Below are 19,873 nucleotides of genomic sequence, written 5' to 3'. Positions count from 1 at the left end.
AATACTTTCTGTGAGCTAAATATTTCCTGTAGCCTTTTTGAAGCACCAAACAAGTTCATAATGATTCTATGTAAGGCCTGAAAACATTCTGAAAAGTAAGAATTTTGTTTCTTAAAAAATTTATGAAATTAAAATTCTGTATGTATAAACAAAATTTTATTAGAAAAGAGATATGTTCCTCATTTTATGGAAAGATGGTTTAGTTTGTGAGGGAAGAGTGAACGTTTAAAATGGAGGTCACATTGTCATTTATGACAACTTTGCAGTCATAAAGGAAGGCAGAGTTTGTATTTCCTTTGACAATTAGTATTAGTATATGTTTTAATTCTTTTGATATCTTTCTTTTATTTGTCTAATACATTGACCCATTGGTAATTATTTTAATGTCAGTCTTATGCCACATTGTGATTTCTTCTGTGGCTATGATTTCCTTAGCTGGTAATTCACATATTTTCAGTAAAGCATAGATTTCAAACTCCTTTCTTTATATGTGAGTTAATTCTTGACATAGCTAAAGTATGTCTTCCATGTCATTTTGTGCATGTTCCTAACTATCATTAAATGGATAAATTTCATAAGTGATCAGATGTGAACAATCATCTGCTCCTCCAGCACCACACCTGTTTGCCTGCTGCCATGTTCCTTACCGTGGTGATAATGGACTAACCCTCTGAAATTGTAAGCAAGACCCCAATTAAATGCTATATTGTACAAGATTTGTCTTGGTCATGTAGCCTCCTCATATCAACAGAACAGTAACTAAGGAAATAGAGAAGGGTTTTTATATTGTTGGAGACATTTGCTATCATTATATTATATTAAAAAATCTCTGAATTAAAAGAGATAATAAGTTTCCTGTTCAGTTTCTTAGTTAATGCATAAATTTCCTTGCTCAATTAATACTCATTAAAACAAATGAGATTAAGAATAACTTTCTGAACATGTTAATGAGGGCTCTGAATCTGTGCTCTCAATGATCTAGTGAGAGTGATTATTCCGCGATGACCTTTTTGATTACTCATTACTTTTCTCCTTGTACTTAAAAAAATCATTCTTCCCAACACGGTTTCTCTTTCACCATGACCTTTTACACTATGATCCTGGAAAAAATAAAGAGGTGGAAGCACATAAGGAGATTTTCATTCTGTGACTGACAGAGTAACTAGATTGGAGTCAGGAAGCAGAAGTAAGACAAACTTGTAATACATTATCCCAGAGATTGCAGCTATTTTACTCAGACTGAATGTCACAATAATAAACAGCAATGAGACAGAGAAACTCTCACAAATCCAGATTCTTTAAAAAGTGAAATGAATTGGACTGTAGGCATTCATATGCCTTTAAAAGAAATCAATGATGGCTGTGATTGGTCACTCTATTTTTGATCTAAAGATCTGTGTTGTTATTCCTTTGCATTATTTTAAAAGAACAAAATCACCTTTAGATTTGAAATTCAATATTGGTGCATGTAGATCCAAGTTGCACAGTGAGGTCAAAATAAAGACATGGTGATAGATACATCCTGAAGCAAAATAAAATGAATGCTAAGGAAAACATATATAACCTGGAAAACACAGAATATAAAAAAATATTTCTTGATGTCTTTGTAAAAGTAGACTATAGTACTAGCAGAATGAAAAGTAGATGTTAAATCCTTCTATTTAAAGTTAACAAATAAGAAAACAACTTTAAATGAGTTATCTTACTTTTCTTTCACAAAGTAATCAATAACAACACCTTCTCACTAAAGATAATTAAAGTTGATCTAATTAGATTGCTTTCACTTACAAACTTGTCATGTAAAAAAAGTTAATTTATTATCCCACCCAGTTCACCTCTGGGAATTATTATAGTATAATAATGGAATTATTGTTGCAAATCTTAAAACAAATTGTGAACACATGTCCATGTTTTTTGCTTGAGCTTTCTTTTTTATTATGAAGTATAAACCATAAACATAGATCATTCTCTGTCACACCTGTTAAACATGGGTAAGCACATAAAATTATATGTCATTAGCACATTAAACTTTAAATATTGACACATCTGATAATTTTCATATAAAGAAACCATGTGCAAATTTCAGAATGAATTTTTTATCATCTCCTATAATGTTTTATGTTATTATGAGCTTGTAGGGATTACAATCAATTAGTTCCTGTAGTCAAGAGGAAAAATATACTTACAAAACTTTTCCTTTGTACCCTTTTAGACTTTCAACCATGAGTCAACTAATTCCTGAGATTTTTTTCTTCATATTGTAATATGTTAGCTAATGGTTTGGAGTAGCAGACCATAATCTTTGTGTTATAACATTTAGAATATTTAAATCTGGGGATGCTTGGCATTCAGGCAGGCTTTTAATTACTAGAGAAGAGAAAAGTTCCATCATGTTGTTCCTTAGGACTGAACAGAAGTCTACTGGTTTCTCATGACAGTGCTGAATTCACGCTGTGTTCCAGAAATACATACACTGGAAACCACTCTTTGTTAACTTCCTTTAACTGATTCATGGTTGATATTTCTTATCTTAATTTGTTTCATGTTTTGCACTCCGTATATAAGGTCTCTATATGGGAATGGTGTCTTTCTTGAAGAAGTTCACAGGTGAAAAGCAGTGGCAGGACACATATTTTCATGTTTATTTCATCCTCACTTATTAACTCTGGGCCACTCTGGGGATGGGGGCAGTCAATTGCACTGGCCTGCTCAGGGTTGCTCTTGTTATCAGTTCTGTGAAAGCTTATGCTAATCCTGACTTGAATTACCTTTGTAGAAGTCTCTCCTTTATCTTGATATGTTTCAACTTCAATGTTTGATTATGACAAAATTCCCATAAAGTAAATTTCACCACTTTTAATCACCCCCAAAATGTACTCTCTATTGGCATTTAGTATTTGTTATAGAGCCACAAACATATATGCTACTACAACATTTTAGTCATGCAACCCCTAAAAAAGTCTTGTATTCTTCCACAGACACTCTCTATTTCCCTTGTTTATCCAACTTTTGGACAACCATGAGCAGTCACAAATCTATTTTCTGCCTTAGTATATTTATTGACTCTGACCATGTCATAGAAATGGAGTCAGACTGCATATATATGTATTTATGTATAAAGGTGTGTGTATCAAAAATGCGTGCGTGCGCATGCCCACACGCAAGCGCGCGTGCGCGCGCGCACACACACACACACACTATATATATATATATATACATATATATATATATATATATATATATATATTCTTTATTTCTGGTTTCTTTTATTTGGTATGCTTTAGGACTTTACCACATGGCATTTACTTAAAATTTATGGCAGAAAGATGTTCTATTGCACAGATATACCTATCCATTTTTTTTATTCCTACATGTTGATCTATTTCTACCTTGCTTGTGCTATAAACAGTGATATTACAAATACACATGGGAAAGGTTTCTTCTGAAAACCAAGTTTCAGTTATTTGGGACATATGCCTTGAGGTAGTTTGCTTAGTTATTTTGTTTAAACAGAAAATTCATTTCTACATTCTCCCAGGCACCCAATAGGTCCTGGTGTCTTCCTCACAGCCATCCTAGTGATGCAGTTATACAATTGTGGTTCGTTGGCATTTTCTTAAGAGATGGCATATACATACAAGTTTATTTGTTATTGCTGTTTCTCCTGTCCAAATTCCATTTTTGAATAATATTAATCTACAATAAATGTTAATTTTGTGACTCAGTATAGAATTATGTATTTTGGTATAAAAATCTATTTCATGATATCTTTTAACTCTGTGCTCTTTTATTTTTTGTTTGGAGCAGGGTGGGGGTGTCATGAGTGGTAGTCAATTATTTCTTTCAGTCAAGTGGGTTGTAGGGGATTCAACTCAGGTCCTCAGATGTGGTGGCTGGGGTCTTTGTCCACTGAGCTATATACACTAACAGCCCAAAATAGCATATTTTAATTAGCACTCAACTAAGTGCATGAATGTGTGTGTGTGTGTGTGTGTGTGTGTGTGTGTGTGTGTGTGTGTACAAGATAGGAATCTTTGTTGTGTAGTTCAGCCTGACTTAGAATTTACTATATAATTCAGCTTCATCTGGAATTTGTAGTCCTCTGCATCCATACCACCAAGGCCAGAATGCTTCCAAGGTAAGGTGGCTCACACATGTAATCCCAGCATTCAGATGCTAATGTAGGGGAAAATGGAGCTTAAGGCCAGCCAAGGCTACATAGTGAGATCCTGCCTTCAAATAATTATAGTTTTTTTTTTTTTTTTTTTTTTTTCCCCTTCTGTCTCTGCCTCCCAAGTGCTGGGATCAAAGGTGTGGCCACCACTGCCTGGCTGATCTATTTTCTTTTTAATTACATGTCTCTGTGGGTAGTGTGGGTGAGCACATGAGTGCAGGAGCTAGATTTGCAGGGAGTTGTGAGCTATGGTGTCAATGCTGTGGACACAACTCCAGTCCCCCCAGGCCATCTCTCCAGGCCCTTAAATATCATAGGTTTGAATTTACAAAGTTATAAGAGGGTAGGTATTTCAGGGATGGGGTATTAACTTAGTAGTACTTACTTAGCATGTTGGAGACTCTAGATTGGGTTCCTAGAACAAACAAACAAGAAATAAATTTTAAAAAAGTAGACTTTTTTTTTTAAATGAAAAGCTTTAGGGTAGGACATTTTCATTAATACATCACTTGAGTTTGGATAATTGACTCATTATTTATACAAATACTTAGAGTCCTTAAAGGATACTTCATAATGTTTCATCAACTTTTTGTTCCTTGGGAGTGTTTGGCTCCTATTTTTTTGTAAAAAGTCTAAAATTCTTATTTAATGAACAGCTGCTCTCAATTTAATGCTTTCCAAGACTCTCAGGAACAGCATTTAGGTATTCCTGGGAACGCTGGCTAGGTATAGTCCTGATGTACTTGTTATTGAATGACTGTGATGCACTTCTCCTCATCCCTCTGCTTGTGCACTGTCCTCAGCTCATCCTTTCTCTTACCCATTCTCTCCTGTCAAAGCAGAGGTTGATGTGGAGGATGCCTGACACATTTCTAATTCCCACTGTCATCCCTCCCTTATGCAGGTAAATTTTCCCCCTTGGAAAGATGATTCAACCTCTTAATTGAAGCAAGTGATAGAGGAAAAGAGTGTTATAAGTCAGGGGACAACAAAATGTCACATACAAATATAAACAATTCACATCCCATGACCTGACTATCAAAGATCAGAAGTGACCATATTGAGAATTATTTAACTGAAATGGGTAGGTAGAACTGAAGATAATTGTAGCTGAAGTTTTCCTATGTCTTGCCTGGCCCGTGGTCAGGACAAATAAAACTGTTATGGTAAATCCAGGTACAGAATTAGGTATTGTATTCTAAATGGGATAAGCCAATAATATAAAAAGTTGGGAAACACAGGAAAAAAGCAGTTATCATTTAAGTACATTTTTTTTTACTAATTAAATTTGAATGTTATTTCTACATTCTCTTAATAGGGCAGTTTGTTGAATGGGCAATTATACATAGGAGAATCAGACATATTTTTAATTAAGGTTTCGGTCAGTGTCCTGCAGTGAATGCCAATGAGGCCTATTGCAGATATTGAGACTTATTTTCATTTGTGCGTCAACTTCCTTAATATCACTATCTAATTAGGTATTCATTAAAGGTCTATAATGCTAACTTAATGGGGAAAATTCAGTAGAACTCCATTAGGTTTTCCTTGTTACCTTAATTGTACAAGTTCAAGAAATGTCTTAATAAGTTGGTAAAGAAAAGTATTATTGTACCATCGAGTTTAGAAATAGTGCATAAGAAAGTGTTCCAGCACAAAATGCTACCTATTACTGATGTATAATATAGAAATATTTTAAAATTTTACGGATAGACTTCTTCATATATCAGCAGAACAAATTTCTGTGAAGTATGTGGGAAATGTAATGAATAAAGTAAGATCAAAGATCACAATAAAGATCACACAAAGTAAGAAATAAGTCCACAATAAAGCATTCACAGTGGTTGCTGAATAAGTTGTAGAATCCTCCTTACTTTGCTCAGTCCAAAATTAGAAGTTCATGTTGATAACAGAATTTGACTTATTTTTCAGAGACCATTTGCCTTATTCTGCACTAAAATACATAATAGCAAAGAATTTCCAAAAACTAATGACTTGTTTTACGTTAATAGATGCGTTCACTGTGCTTCCAGGCCCAACTCTACAGCTGTAGTTCTACTTTTCCTTGATTTAAATTCTATGCTTTATTTTTTTAAATATATTTAGCCTTAGTCTTGAGTGGTATTTTGACTGATTGCATGTTTTCAATAATAACAATGATATGACTATTTGCCTGTAAGTAGCCCACAATCAAAGATTTGACATAGTTCCACAGTAAAAATTAAAGAGTTGAGAAAAGGCATCGACAAAGGAGTTGGAATTTGGACACTTATCAAAGCTCATAACTATTTTTTTCACTAAGCCCAAATAAAAATAAGATAATAATAAACTATGGTACTTAGGAATTTATCTTTCCTTTTTGAGGGAATATTCAGTTTTCACAAAAATATTAGAGTAATTATTTCTTTCAAAATATTTGTCAATACCTAAAATAATGCCTGTAACTTGATTCTGTATTGGATAATGCAGGATTATTATAATGCCTGTTTCGCTTAGGTCATTCATCTGGACAGCTTGACTGGATTTCTTTCCAGCCAGTATAACAGTCTCGATGTTTGTGGCAGGAAATTATGTCAAGTAATTGTTCCTTGGAAACAAAGCCTAAAATATGAACTCTGTCCCAAAAAAAAAAAAAGTATTATGGGGTATTCTGAGTAGATGAGAGTGGAGGGAGTGTTGAAAGAAAGGAAAGAAACAGTAACAATCCTTCCTCTGGAGACCAGCTACGGCAAGATGACGCGGTGCTGTCTGGAGAAGACTGCCCAGTTCAAACTACCTTCAGGGAAGTGCTCAGGAAAATCTCAGGACAGCAGAAGGAGGTGATGAACATAGAGAAGTAGCGTTCATCCAGCAAGGGGGTTGACTGGAAAAGCAGATAACTGAGTTATTAACTGATATAGAAGATGCAGTGTGTATCTGAGTGATTTATTTATTTCTCAGGTAGTTTTCTGCTGCATCAACCAAAAATGGAGTAGCTTATATTTTAAACCGAAGCTTAAATCTCATAGTGGTATAAGCCAGCCAGTCTGCTATCAAGGTGCTGAATTCTAGCAGAGGACTTCTCAAGTAATAAAATAGCAAAGAGCTTTCTTTATATGTCCTGAGTCATGGAGCTTGACTTTCCATAAGTCTCTTAATATGATGTGGGCAGAATATCCCAAGCTGGTGGCTATGTGCGCAGTGATGCTGGGCAAGAAGACTGATGCTGCAGGAAGGTTCAGCTTCAGCCCTGAGACCGCGCTTGAGGACATCCAATGCCTCCATGCAGAGTGTGTGACTGATTGAAACTGGGAACAGTTCCCTAGCCTTGGGAATAGTGAGCAGGCAAGCAAACAGAACTCTCAGTATGAGGCAGAGTCTTTTCCTCAAACCTGGCTGTTAAAGGAACGAACTGCCCTTCAAGGGGAGCTTAGTGATGTCCTCATCTACCTGGTAGCATAAGCAGCCCGTTGTCATGTGACTTTACCTTAAGCAGTAGTCTCCCAAATGCACACCAACCAAAGATGTTACCCAGCCCCCACATCTGTCCCGAGGTTCTGCCTTTAAGTACACAGACTTGCCCCATGAGACCATCTCTGGGAACAAGGCTGTGGGGTCTGCAAATCCTGCCTATGTGTTGAAAAAAATTGGCCTCTACCTAGAAACACGATGTCTGAACAGCAGAGATGGATTTTTCTAGCCTGGTGTTATTAAATTATGAGTCTGAGGCCCCAGAGTCTCCAAAAGATAGTCTACTTACTGGTGGTTTCTCTCACAATAAAATGATTTAAGGCAAAAAATATCTCTTAATCCTATAATAAAACCATTAACCCCATCATTGGTGTTCCATTCATAGAACATCTTAGAATCTCAATTAGTTTTCAGAAACCTCAGCTACATTTCATCTGCATAAATAGTTTTAGATTTTTTTCCAAAAGTTTGGGAGATACTTAAGTTCTCTTTGATTAACTATTCTTTTTTTTCTTGACATTATCCAGATTTTAAAAGTAATTAGAAATTGTATTTCAGTATTTTAAGTGCTTGTGTATTTCTCATACATAGTATTCATGAAATTAAACTATGATATAATACTGAATTGCATTTTTCATTATTCCTATATTCTGAAAATCTCAACTCAGCAATTTTAATCAAATGTTTATTAAATCAGAGAATTAGACTAGAATATTTTATTTGTTCCAAAGAAAAAACCCTGCCAAGAACATTGACATAGCAATTTTACTGTGTTAAATTTTTATTAAAGTAGGAAGGAGTATAAATGTGGCAGAAGACCTAAAATAACATGGACAAAAGAAATCTTGCAAACTCATTATTTTCTTTAGAATAATAAAATACTTTATTTAAAATAGTGGGTAATAGTCCAAAATATTTTCTATTATTTTAAAAATGTACTGTGTTCTACAGTTTGTCCCATTTCTAGAAAAACTTACCCCTTGATAATCAGTGCAACAAACTACTTAACTTGCTGCTGCCATGAGCCCCTAGTTTCAAGTTTCAATTCACTATATTTACTGCTGTCTTTTATTTAGGAGGAAAACTCAACCCTGAATGCTGGAAAGTCACACTAATTATTTGCCATCCATTTAAAGGATCAAAAAATTGATGTAGAGACCTTGCCTAAGTGAAAAGTTTTAGACATCAGTAGAAATTTTTGTTACATATAGCACAATATATATGTGATAACCTTGAATTATATATGTCAATTGAAGTAAGCAAAAATAACTGCAGAAGTCATACAGTAGGAAGAATAGACTGAAGGTGATGGCTATAGAAGGTTCAGGGAGACCATAAGTTTGGAAATTGTGGCATAAACTTTACACTAGATGGTCAAAGAATTAAAAATAAAATGAAAACCTCACAGTGAGTCTTGCGGAAGCTTAAACTATGATGATCCCTGCCCATTACATAAACAATGGGAGCCAGTTATGAAACACATGCATGGATAATCCAGGTGTAAGCTGAAATTGGGTCCTGTACCTGTGGTAGTTAATGTTTTATTGTGTAACAATTTCATACATCAGTATAATGGGCTTTGATCATGCATGCTCTCTATTGCCCTTAGTTATCCCTCTCTGGACCAACCACTACACCTTCACAACATGGCCCCAACCCTACATGTTGCAGTTTTCTTTGTAACTCACGTGAGTTTAATGAGAATTGCTTGCATTATCATGGATGGGGAGTTGTTTACTTAAGCCAGGGGTAAAAATAGTGTCTGCACAGCCAAAAACCTTGTCTCCTTCCTTAGTAGTTCTCGACTGCCAGTGGCTCCTCAGGAAAACATTAGCCTCTCAGTCTTTGCATTGGCGATGAAGTGCTCACAATCCCCATATTATGCAGGTGTTGTGCAGGTAACCACAGGTTCAAGAAGACAGGCACATAGGAGAGGAGACAGGTACATAGAGGACACTTCTCCTCCTACTGGCCATTACATTCTTTCTACGTCTACCTCTACCTCTACATTGTTCTCTGAGTATTGAGGGAGGTGAATTAGATGTTCTACTTAGTACTGCACACTCAATAATCACCTGTGCACACTATGTTGAACAATTAGAAATCTACATTCATTATAACTATCTGCAAAATGATCAGTGCTGAGTACTTACCTCATGTGTGAATACAGATATAAATATTAAGAAGGTAAGTGACAACACATCCATTTAGCAAAAAATAAAGTAGTTGTCTTCCCACTAGGACTTACCTATGGTGTCCCCATCCATGGACTTTCCACCAAAATTACAGTATAAAATAAGGACTTCCTGCATGGAGCAGATTTCAAATCATAGCAAAAAGGGTGTGGTTATTTAGAAATCATGCCAATATTATGTCAATGTGAACATCCTGCCTGGAAGGTTGGTATTTTTAAATGCAGATTCCCTGGCTGATTGATACTATTGATGGCAGTTTTGCATCCAGAAGCATGCAAAATAGCACCTCCTGGCACTATGTAAATTACCTGTCAGGGATAGAGATTTATCAGTTCCAGTTTGAATTCTCTGTGTTTTACAACTAAAGTGAGTGATGTCTTCAGAAATAGGGTCTTGACATCCACTTCCTGTGTACAAGCAAGGGCCATGGTAGTAAACTGTATTGTTTCAGTGGTCTGTACGCATCTCCTGACCAACAACTCATAAGAAGTATCCCACATCAGACACTGGGATTTTTCATGTAAAAACTATTAGTTTCTGGAAACAGCATCATCTGATCATACAGAGAATGCCCATTCTTACTCAATATTAAAACAGTATCAGTTAGCATATGAAACAGGAGGCCTCCTTAGTTTTTTTTTTTTTTTTTGTGCATTTCCTCAGCTGGTTTTAACCTTGCCCAACCATCCCCTGCCTCTCCTCCTCATCTCTCATCACTCAATCCCTATCTAAGCATTTCCAGCTCCTGTAGACTCCTCTACTTCTGTACCATCCTATCTCAACTTTACTTAAGGCCAGGTCCCCCACTGTCTCCTAGCACCTCTATAGTTTCCAGGTCTCTACAGATGTTCTAAACATATATAGTTTCCAGGTCTATACAGATGGTCTAACCTAAACATGCAAATTTAAAAATTTACACCTGAAAGAAATGTTTTAGACATTTCACTTTGGGGCCATGAGTTATCTAGCTCAGCATATTACTTACCAGATCCATCTATTTTATGCAAATTTATGTTTTTGTTTTGGTGAAAATCTAGGCTGGTTCCAATTTCTAGCCATTTGTGAGCAGAGGAACAATGAACATGGAGAAGCAAGTATATCTGTAGTAGGATGTGGAATGTTTTTGTTACATGCCTTACAGTGGTATAGCCACATAATATAGCAGTTCTATTTTTAGCTTTTTGAGAAACATCTATAGTGATCCCCATACTGGCTGCATTAATATATGCCCACAAACATTCAAGTTCCCCATTCCACATATTTTTGTCAACATTTGTGGCCATTTGTTTTCCCAATGATAGCTGCTCTTACAGGGTGATTAGAATCACCAAACAATTTTAATTTTAATTTCTCTTAGTACTATGCATGTAAACAACTTTCAAAATATTTATTAACTTTTTCTTCTTTTGAATGCCCTATGATCATCTCCACAGAGTGTATTTTAAGTGGCCAGGCTTAACTTCATTTCATGAATTTAAATACACAAAAATTAAAATTAGTTACTATTTGCACCCCATTAGTTGCAATATACAACACTAATTGGTGTACCAGTATACACTGAGTTGTATAGTTGAATATAACACAATGGTAGAATGATTTATATGTAAGTTGAGTCAACTGTTTAGCTCATCAACTTATATTTTTGGAACAATACTTTTTATTCTTTGAAAAATCTCATATACTGACACTTCATGTATTGATGATATCTACTCACTATTACTTCCTCCAAATATCCCTATGTTTCCTCATGCTTACTGACCCTCAACTTCATATCCTCAGTTTTTATTGCTATCTATGACTGATGGGCCAATTAATGCTTCCCATATGCACATGGTGTGTGGTCATATAATGGGCATGAGCAACCACATCTCCAAATAAGAACAGCTCTCCTTTCCTTAGTAACCATTACCTGTCAGTAGTACCAGCAAATAAGAATGGGTTCTCAGGGGTCCCTCCCCACCAATGTTGAAATTTTGATAGGTTTGATCATTGGCAGGCAACCACAGCTACAATGAGTTGATTCTAGTCTCTAACTTAAACAATACATCTAGTGTGTTGTGAAGAACACAAGCTTGCTCAAATCATATTTACTTTAAAAATTAATATACTACTCAATTGTAAATATGTTAAAATTTTATACAAGTCATAAAAAGTATAATTTTAATGATCGGCAGCATAATCCAGTAATGGAACGTTGTGTAAAGAGAATGAAACTGATATTAGAAAAATTTAGAAGTATTGAACATATTGGACTTTTAAAATAATTTGTGGCTATCATATTTGCATAGATGTTATTTAACCTACCAATATAACTTGTCTGTCACAAACTTGCATAAAACTTATGCCCTAGTGATATAAAATGCAATGAATAGTTGTTGAAAATAATTAAACTTATACATAATAAAAATAAAGATATAAAACAGCAAAAAGTGAGCTTACTTGTCTTTTAAAGTACATGTGCACAAACACACACATTATATATACATATATATATATATATACACACACACACACATACACACACACAAATGCATGTGTGAATATTTGTACATAATTTTTATGTTTCATTGATACAACCAATTTAAATATTATTATGTGCTATTAAAAGAAAGCCTAAGATATCTCTTCACTGATTGTCAAACATAAAGCATTGCCTAACTGGATGAGTATAAAGACTGTAAAGGGACTTAAAGAATTAAATTGCTTTGATTTACTATGTCCTTGTACTTCTTAGTCTCATTTTGGAGGATGGAAATGAGATTGGATTCACTAAGGGCAGAGAGGGTTTGTTTACAACCATGCATCATATGCTATGCACAGAGTTTGTAATTAGCATGCTGCAAATTGAATTATTAATATTTAATTGAAAAGACCAAGGATAAGAACAAAAGGCAGAAACTTATTCAGGGATTGGTTCCCTAAAATCTTATGAACCATTGGCTTAGAATGTTAAATACATGTGTCTTGTTAGAGTAGCAAAATCTGGGTTCATTAAGTCATCATTTTCAATCACTGTGGATTAAGTACATCTGAGTCACTTTGCTAAATGCCACTAATAAACTTTTAGAAAGGATTTCATCATTCTTCATAAAATTAACCTTTTCGATGTTGTTATAGAAGAAATATAATTCAAACAACATAGTTTGTCATAGTTGAAGTATAACAATAGCGACAAAATTCTCTTTTTCACATACACTAACTCAAAAAATCAGTAAAACCTGATTCTTGGAAGTTTATGGAATGTCAACGGTAGATATTGAAGGAGGAGCTAGATATATCAAAGAATGAAATGTATATAATAGAATGGGAGGCTAAACATGATATATTTGTACAACAAAATGTTATCATAAAGGAAGGGGAAATGTACCAGAATTTTGGGCTAGACAATGTTGATGTCACCAAATGCATGGAGGTTACAAGAGGTATTGCAAAGTGTTATACCTCAAAGGAGGAAAGGATTAAAAAACAGAAAGAAATTAGGAAGATGGGTTCACTTTTCATCTTGGAAACAACATAGCTGAGTAATGTAGTCAGAAGTTTTCCCATTCTGGGAGCCACTTCCAAACTACCGCTCAGAGAATTATATTAATTGTAAATGCTCAGCCAGTAGCTCAGGATTATTGCTAACTAGATCTTACATTTTAAGTTAACCCATATTCCTTATTTATGCTCTGCCATGTGGCAGTACCTTTATTGGTAAGTCATGTTTATCTCCTGCTCACTTTGCATCTGGTTGGAGACTCCTGACTCAGCCCTTCTTCCTCGCAGCAGTCTCCTAGTCTTGATCTCCTGCCAAACTTTATCCTATTCAGCTATTGGTCAGTCAGCTTGTTTATTTAACCAATCAGAGTAATATATCTTCACAGTGTACAAGGGAATTATTCCATAGTAGAGTAAATCACTTAAAAGATAACAGTTATCTTAGCTCACTATTTCAAAGGCTTCAGGATATGATCTTTGTCAAGTTGCTTCTGGACCTGTGGTGATATTGAACATCAGGGTAAAGATGACATGGTGAAGCAGATGCATAGACAATCTAGAAACTCCAAAGCAGGCCGTAAAGGATCTACTCTTGTTAAGGAGGTCTCAGTTTCTATTTCCAATCACTTTTCAATAGCCCATGAAATTCAGAACCCTTCCAATGGGTTAATATGTTCATGAGGTTAAAGCCTTGCTAATACAGCACTTCACTTTTCAAGAGCCCTGTCTCTGAGGATTCTTCATTGAGGACCAAGCCTTCATCATATGAATCACTGAAGACATTCAATGGAAAGAAGAAGATAAATACAGAAAAATGAGGGAGGTGGCTGAAATAAACAATAAACACATCTGAAAAAGCTGTAAGAAATAATACTATTAAATGTTTACAATTTTTAAATTTATATTTAAAATATATTTAATTTATATTTAAATTTAAATTATAAAATACCCTATAACACGTGTAATTTGCTGTATAAATATACATATGTAATTTTGATGCACTTTCTCATCTGAGCTGAGAAGTGTTTCTTCCAAGAGCCAAAGATCATCTAACAAAACCTCAATAACAGACAAGAGAATCCCTCTTTTGAGTCCAGGGCTGTTCTAGAGGCTCCTAAAACATATAGCCTAATACTGTTTCTCTTGTTTGCTAATGAAAAGCAGAAATTAAGTCCCTATTGATAAAGATACAATGCACTTCAGAAACAGGACCCAGAGGACCCTGAGCTGGAACTGACATAAGTTACCCCACCATGAAGATGAGTTTGATGTTACCAGAAAGTATTTATTTTGAAGAATTAAATCAGATTGTTCACTAAAATTTTGAGGATGATACACAAGATATTTACCATTTTGGATTATGTGGTAGACTCAGTAGATACAGTATTTCATGCTAGTGTATGTATGTACATATATATCTTTTACCTATAGTTCTGTCTGGATACTAACTTTTCACATACATATTCTGATATTAGTTCTGCTTAACTGAAGTATTTATGATAGAGCCAAGGAGAAACTATCCTAAGCATCTATGACCCTGTCTTAATGCCGAAAATGTAGGATGAAGTGATAGTTGAAAAAAGAGAGGCCGAGATGGGCATAGCTATCAAATTTCTGTTCCCTGGCTGAAAAATAATTAAATGAAGCATATTTATCTCTATAGATCCCTCTCCTTCATCCTGTATGTGTTATAGACAGATTTAAGAGCAGGAGCTATTTTACAGCTATTGATTAAGTTCGTAGGTTATGCTTCATCTCACACGTAGCAAAGTTTTCTTTCTACACAAGAGCAGCCTCAAACTTTAAAATTAATGCAAGTTCTCAGAAAGAAAGTGACCTTTGTAATCAGGGACTACTTCCATATATAGGCAAGTGTACCAATGGAAGTAAAAATGGTAGGATTATTTGAATGGGCAGTATCACCATAGAAAATACCTTTGAAAGCCTGGTTTCTTTTTAATTTTAGATTCTTGATTTCTTAACCTCTCTTTTAATTTTAAAAGCCTTATATTAATAATTTTAATACAAACCCACCATCCAATTAGGTTTTATAGTATGAAGAATCTATATCAAATATTACTAAAGGAATCACATTTATAGTAAGAAAGAAAGAAAGAAAGAAAGAAAGAAAGAAAGAAAGAAAGAAGAGATATAAAAAATTAGTTTATATGAAAACTAGAAAATATCCAAATCTTTCCTATGAGGTGTAATACTTTTGTACATTAATGAGAATGAATGCATATGTAAGAAGCTGCATGAAAATAAAATCCAGAAAGACAAAAGAATTTTTATGATTGCTCAGTCCATGAGTGCTTGTAAGGGATGGTACATGGCAAATCACATAGTGATATATAACTTACTTTAGCTGTTTATTAGCTAACTTCAATAATGTTCAATGACATATGACCTTTATAGATAGCTCAGTGTAAGTGTGGTTGTTCAGTTTTTCCTATGTGATTTGTTTTTATTCTCTATCATCTCATATTATACATGTGGCACAAATATCTTGCAGTTTTATTTTTTATCAATACACAGCTAACTAAACCATGAATGGTTCTACTTCAATTTAATAATTAATAACATTTCTATTATCTTTTTCATTTCAATGACATCATCTTAAAACACAACCTTTTGGTCAGGGATAAAGGTGGTGTGAATAGATAGATCAGACTGAAATAAATATTCTACTCTAGTAGAATTTTTTTGTCTTAATGTAATTGATTTTTTCTTTTCTTCAACTTTTTCATGAATAATACTACCCATTCACAGTAAAACAAATAAACAAAAAGACAGGTGTGAGAAAGGCATTTTTTTTTTATTTTAAATGTGCTTACTTACATAATACTGTGCACATTAATGAGGTTTAAGATGATAGTTCCTTATAAGCACATGAGGTACAGCAATCAAACCAAACTTTCTTTCTCATATCTCATTCTTTCCCAGTCTAGCATGCCAGTGCCAGAAGTATCTTAGTAGGTTAATTCTATAGATTTATTCATATCACTCAAATATGCCTAGCAAAATAACAAATTTTGAATTTTTGTATATATTCTCATTTTCTTTGAGAGAAGAAAATACTACTGTTGCCTCATACCCATTTTAACTTGATCATGGAAGTCTAGCAAACTTTTACATTTCTTTCTGACTGTTGTCCAGTTTGAAGAAACATCTCAGATAGGTATCTCTTCTTAATTTGGTCACTCCTCTGGATGTTAGTGGTCAATAGAAATCAGTACCTCATATGAGTGCTTGGTATTCCTCAGTGGCCATCAGTATTGGTATTCACTATGAATAGTGTTGTTTTTAAGAAAGTGATCAAAATTAACTTCAGAAACCTGACTCAGATGGAATGCACTGTTTGAAATCTCTTGATAGTTGCTGGTCTCTATTTCTCTAGGAAGTGTTTTGTCAACATTGTCGCAATCCTGCTGCTGTGGATTTGGAGTACTTACTTATTTGTTTCTCTCCATAATACTTGGAAACTATAGAAGTATTTAGTAACTTTCCAGCTGCTCATGAAAAAATTATTTTATTTGAACGCCATGTTGTCAGGCTTACCTCTAGAACATTTCAAAGTATTTTCTTTCAAGATTTCCAAATATAATCTTAATCTAAGCAAAAGATCCTGAATTTAATAATTTTCTTACAAAAGCCTATCCAATTCACTGCAGTGATATCTTTACACTAAACCTGGTCTTTTACTTATGTCTCAGTCTCTTTCTCTTTCTCTTTCCTGTCTCCCTTCATTTTATATTATTTAATACTGTCTGAGCTAAGAAGTACTTTCTGCTATCTCTTTAGGAGGAAGTGTAACCTTTTTGGAGGAAGTGTGTCACTCAGCATGGGCTTTGAGGTTTCAAACTAAAGTCAGGACTAGTGTTGCTCTTTTACCCTGCTGTCTGCCAATATGGAAGTAGAACTCCCAGGTCCTTCTCTGACACCATGTCTGCCTTTGTGCCATCATGCTTCCCACCAGGATGAAAACAGACTAAATCTCTGAACTTAAAAAAGCCAGCCCCAATTAAATGTTTTCCTTTATAAGAGTTGTTATGGTTTTGGTGCCATAACAATAGAACACTGACTAAGATAGAAAGGTACCAGGGAATGTGATATTGCTATGATTGGTCTGCCCTTGCTTTTGTTTGGAGGAATGTAGACTTTGGGACTTTGGATTTATAAGCAGTTGAATGATTTAAGTGGGGCTTAATGGGCCATACTACTAGGAATATGGAAATCAGTAGTGCTGAGGGTGATTTGAAATGTGGGGTCCTTGCTCAAGAATTTTCAGAGAAGAATATTGGAATGTGGCCTAGAAACCATTCTTGTGATAGTTTGGAAAAGAGTATGGCTGCTTTCTGCCCTTGTTCAAAAGAGTTATAGATTAATAGCTTTGGCAGAGGAGCTACCCAGACATCACAGTACTGTGTTGCTGGTTATTAGTAGCTACACTTATGCAGATCTATGATGAAAAGGAGAAGCTGAACAAGGGAAAACACAAAGTGCTTAGTTTGAGGAGAAAAGGGATACCAGGAAGTTTAATGGAGCTACATCCTGTGTTCTAAGAGACAAATAGATTAAAGGAAGGCTGATGCTAAATGAAATAAAGAAAGTGGTGACTTCAGGATAACATCCCACCCACATAAATTTCCAACATGCAAAAATGAATCAAAGAAAAACTTAGAGCCAGGCTTGGTGGCACAAGTCTTCAATCCCAGCACTCATGAGGCAGATGCACGTGACTCTCTGAATTCAAGTCTACAGAGCAAGTCTCAGGACAGTCACACTTAGGCAGTAAAGAAAAAAAAAAAAAAAAAAAAAAAAAGCTGATGAAATGTGTTTGGACAACGCGGCATGTTCTAGCTCTAGGAAACAGCAAAACTCAGGCAGCTTCAGCCATGTGGTTCTGGCTTTGGAGTTAAGGATACAAGAAAGAGGTTAGGAATCTCCTTCCATGATTAATAAAAGCCACCAAGCTCAGGCATATGTGAGGGATGTCCCTAAGAAGATCACTGGGTGAAGCTGTGAAGGTAAAACACGGATGGCCTTGTAGACTTCAACATGTTGGAGATGCCAGAGTCATGAGACACCTGCTGAGGGAAGTTGCTAACAGGGAGTAGAACCACTCCAAGAGAAAGAAGTACGTTGTAGTCAGGAAAGCTAACTCCAAACTCTGCATCTACATGTCTTAAGTCAGAGTGCTCTTCAGAACTCTAACTCCATTCAGCTTTGTTGTCTGCCTGTTAGGTAGTGTATATTCTGTGCCACTATATGTTGAAAATAGGTGATCTGCTTTTCTATTTTGATTTTACAGGGGTTTACAGTTAAGATATTACTTGAGTCCCAGAAGAGACTTTGAATTTTTTAACTTTTAAACAGTTCTAAATAATGTCATAGACTATCGGGAATTTTGAAGTTGGACTAAATAAAAATTGTGTTGTTATATGGCTACAAGTCAATGGGAGCCAGAGAGTGGAATGTTGTTGTGTGAATGAAATCGGTCCCATAGGCCCATAGTGAGTGACATTATTAGGAGGTGTGGCCTTATAGGAGCAGGAGGGGCCTTGTTGGAGGAAGTATGTCATTCAGTGTGGGCTTTGAGGTTTCAAATGCTCAAGTCAGGTCCATTTTCACTCTCTCTTCCTGATGTCTCCCAATCCACACACCAAACTCTTAGCTCCTTCTCCAGCACTATGTCTGCCTGCATGGCACTATGCTTCCTGTCATGATGACAATGGACTAAACATCTGAATCTCTAATAAAGCCTCAGTTAAATGCTTTCCTTTATAAGAATTACCCTGGTGTCTTCTCAGCAATAACATTCTAACTAACATAATTCCTAACACAGGTGCCATAGAAATCTTAAAATATTATCACAATTGAGTCACTTCTCCATTGTAAGTGATTGTTTCTCATTGAACTTATGAAAAACCTAAGTTCTTATTGTGTATAGTGTTTTATAATCTTAATGATATACCTGCTGTCAACTTTCTCATTCTTATTCCTGCTCCCATTCATCTTTTAGGTCTTATTCTGAATATGAACAGACCTTAAATTGAGAGACCATTGTCATCCCAAATGCCCAAATGAAAGACAAGTATTTAATCTCTCTCTCTCTCTCTACACACACACACACACACACACACACACACACACACACACACACACACACATTTATACACAGATTTATGTGCATTGTAGATGTTTTTAGGTGGGTAGCTAACACTATAATTCTTTATGACTTTTTGGAAATCCTAACTGTTATTTTACCATACTTCATCCTTCTACATTTATCTGACTCTTCCTCCCTAGTTAGAGTGCCCCATGTATTCCACTACTCCATCAGATCAGTTACACCTTGGAAATTTTCCTCTCTATTGTTTCCTGGAGCTGCACCCTGAATGGGTCCCTTTTTACTTTACTGCTCTCTGTATTTACGGCAGGATGTACACTCATCTATCCATCTGGAGCTGGGAGCCTCAGATGAGAAAAAAACATACTCTGTCTTTCTGGGTCTGGGTTACCTCGCTCAACACAATCTTTTCTACTTCCATACATTTACTTGCAAAGTTCATAATTT

Source organism: Peromyscus leucopus, chromosome 13 (genome assembly GCF_004664715.2).
Source record: "Peromyscus leucopus breed LL Stock chromosome 13, UCI_PerLeu_2.1, whole genome shotgun sequence".
Taxonomy (NCBI): Eukaryota; Metazoa; Chordata; class Mammalia; order Rodentia; family Cricetidae; genus Peromyscus; species Peromyscus leucopus.
This window is presented reverse-complemented; position numbering follows the sequence as displayed.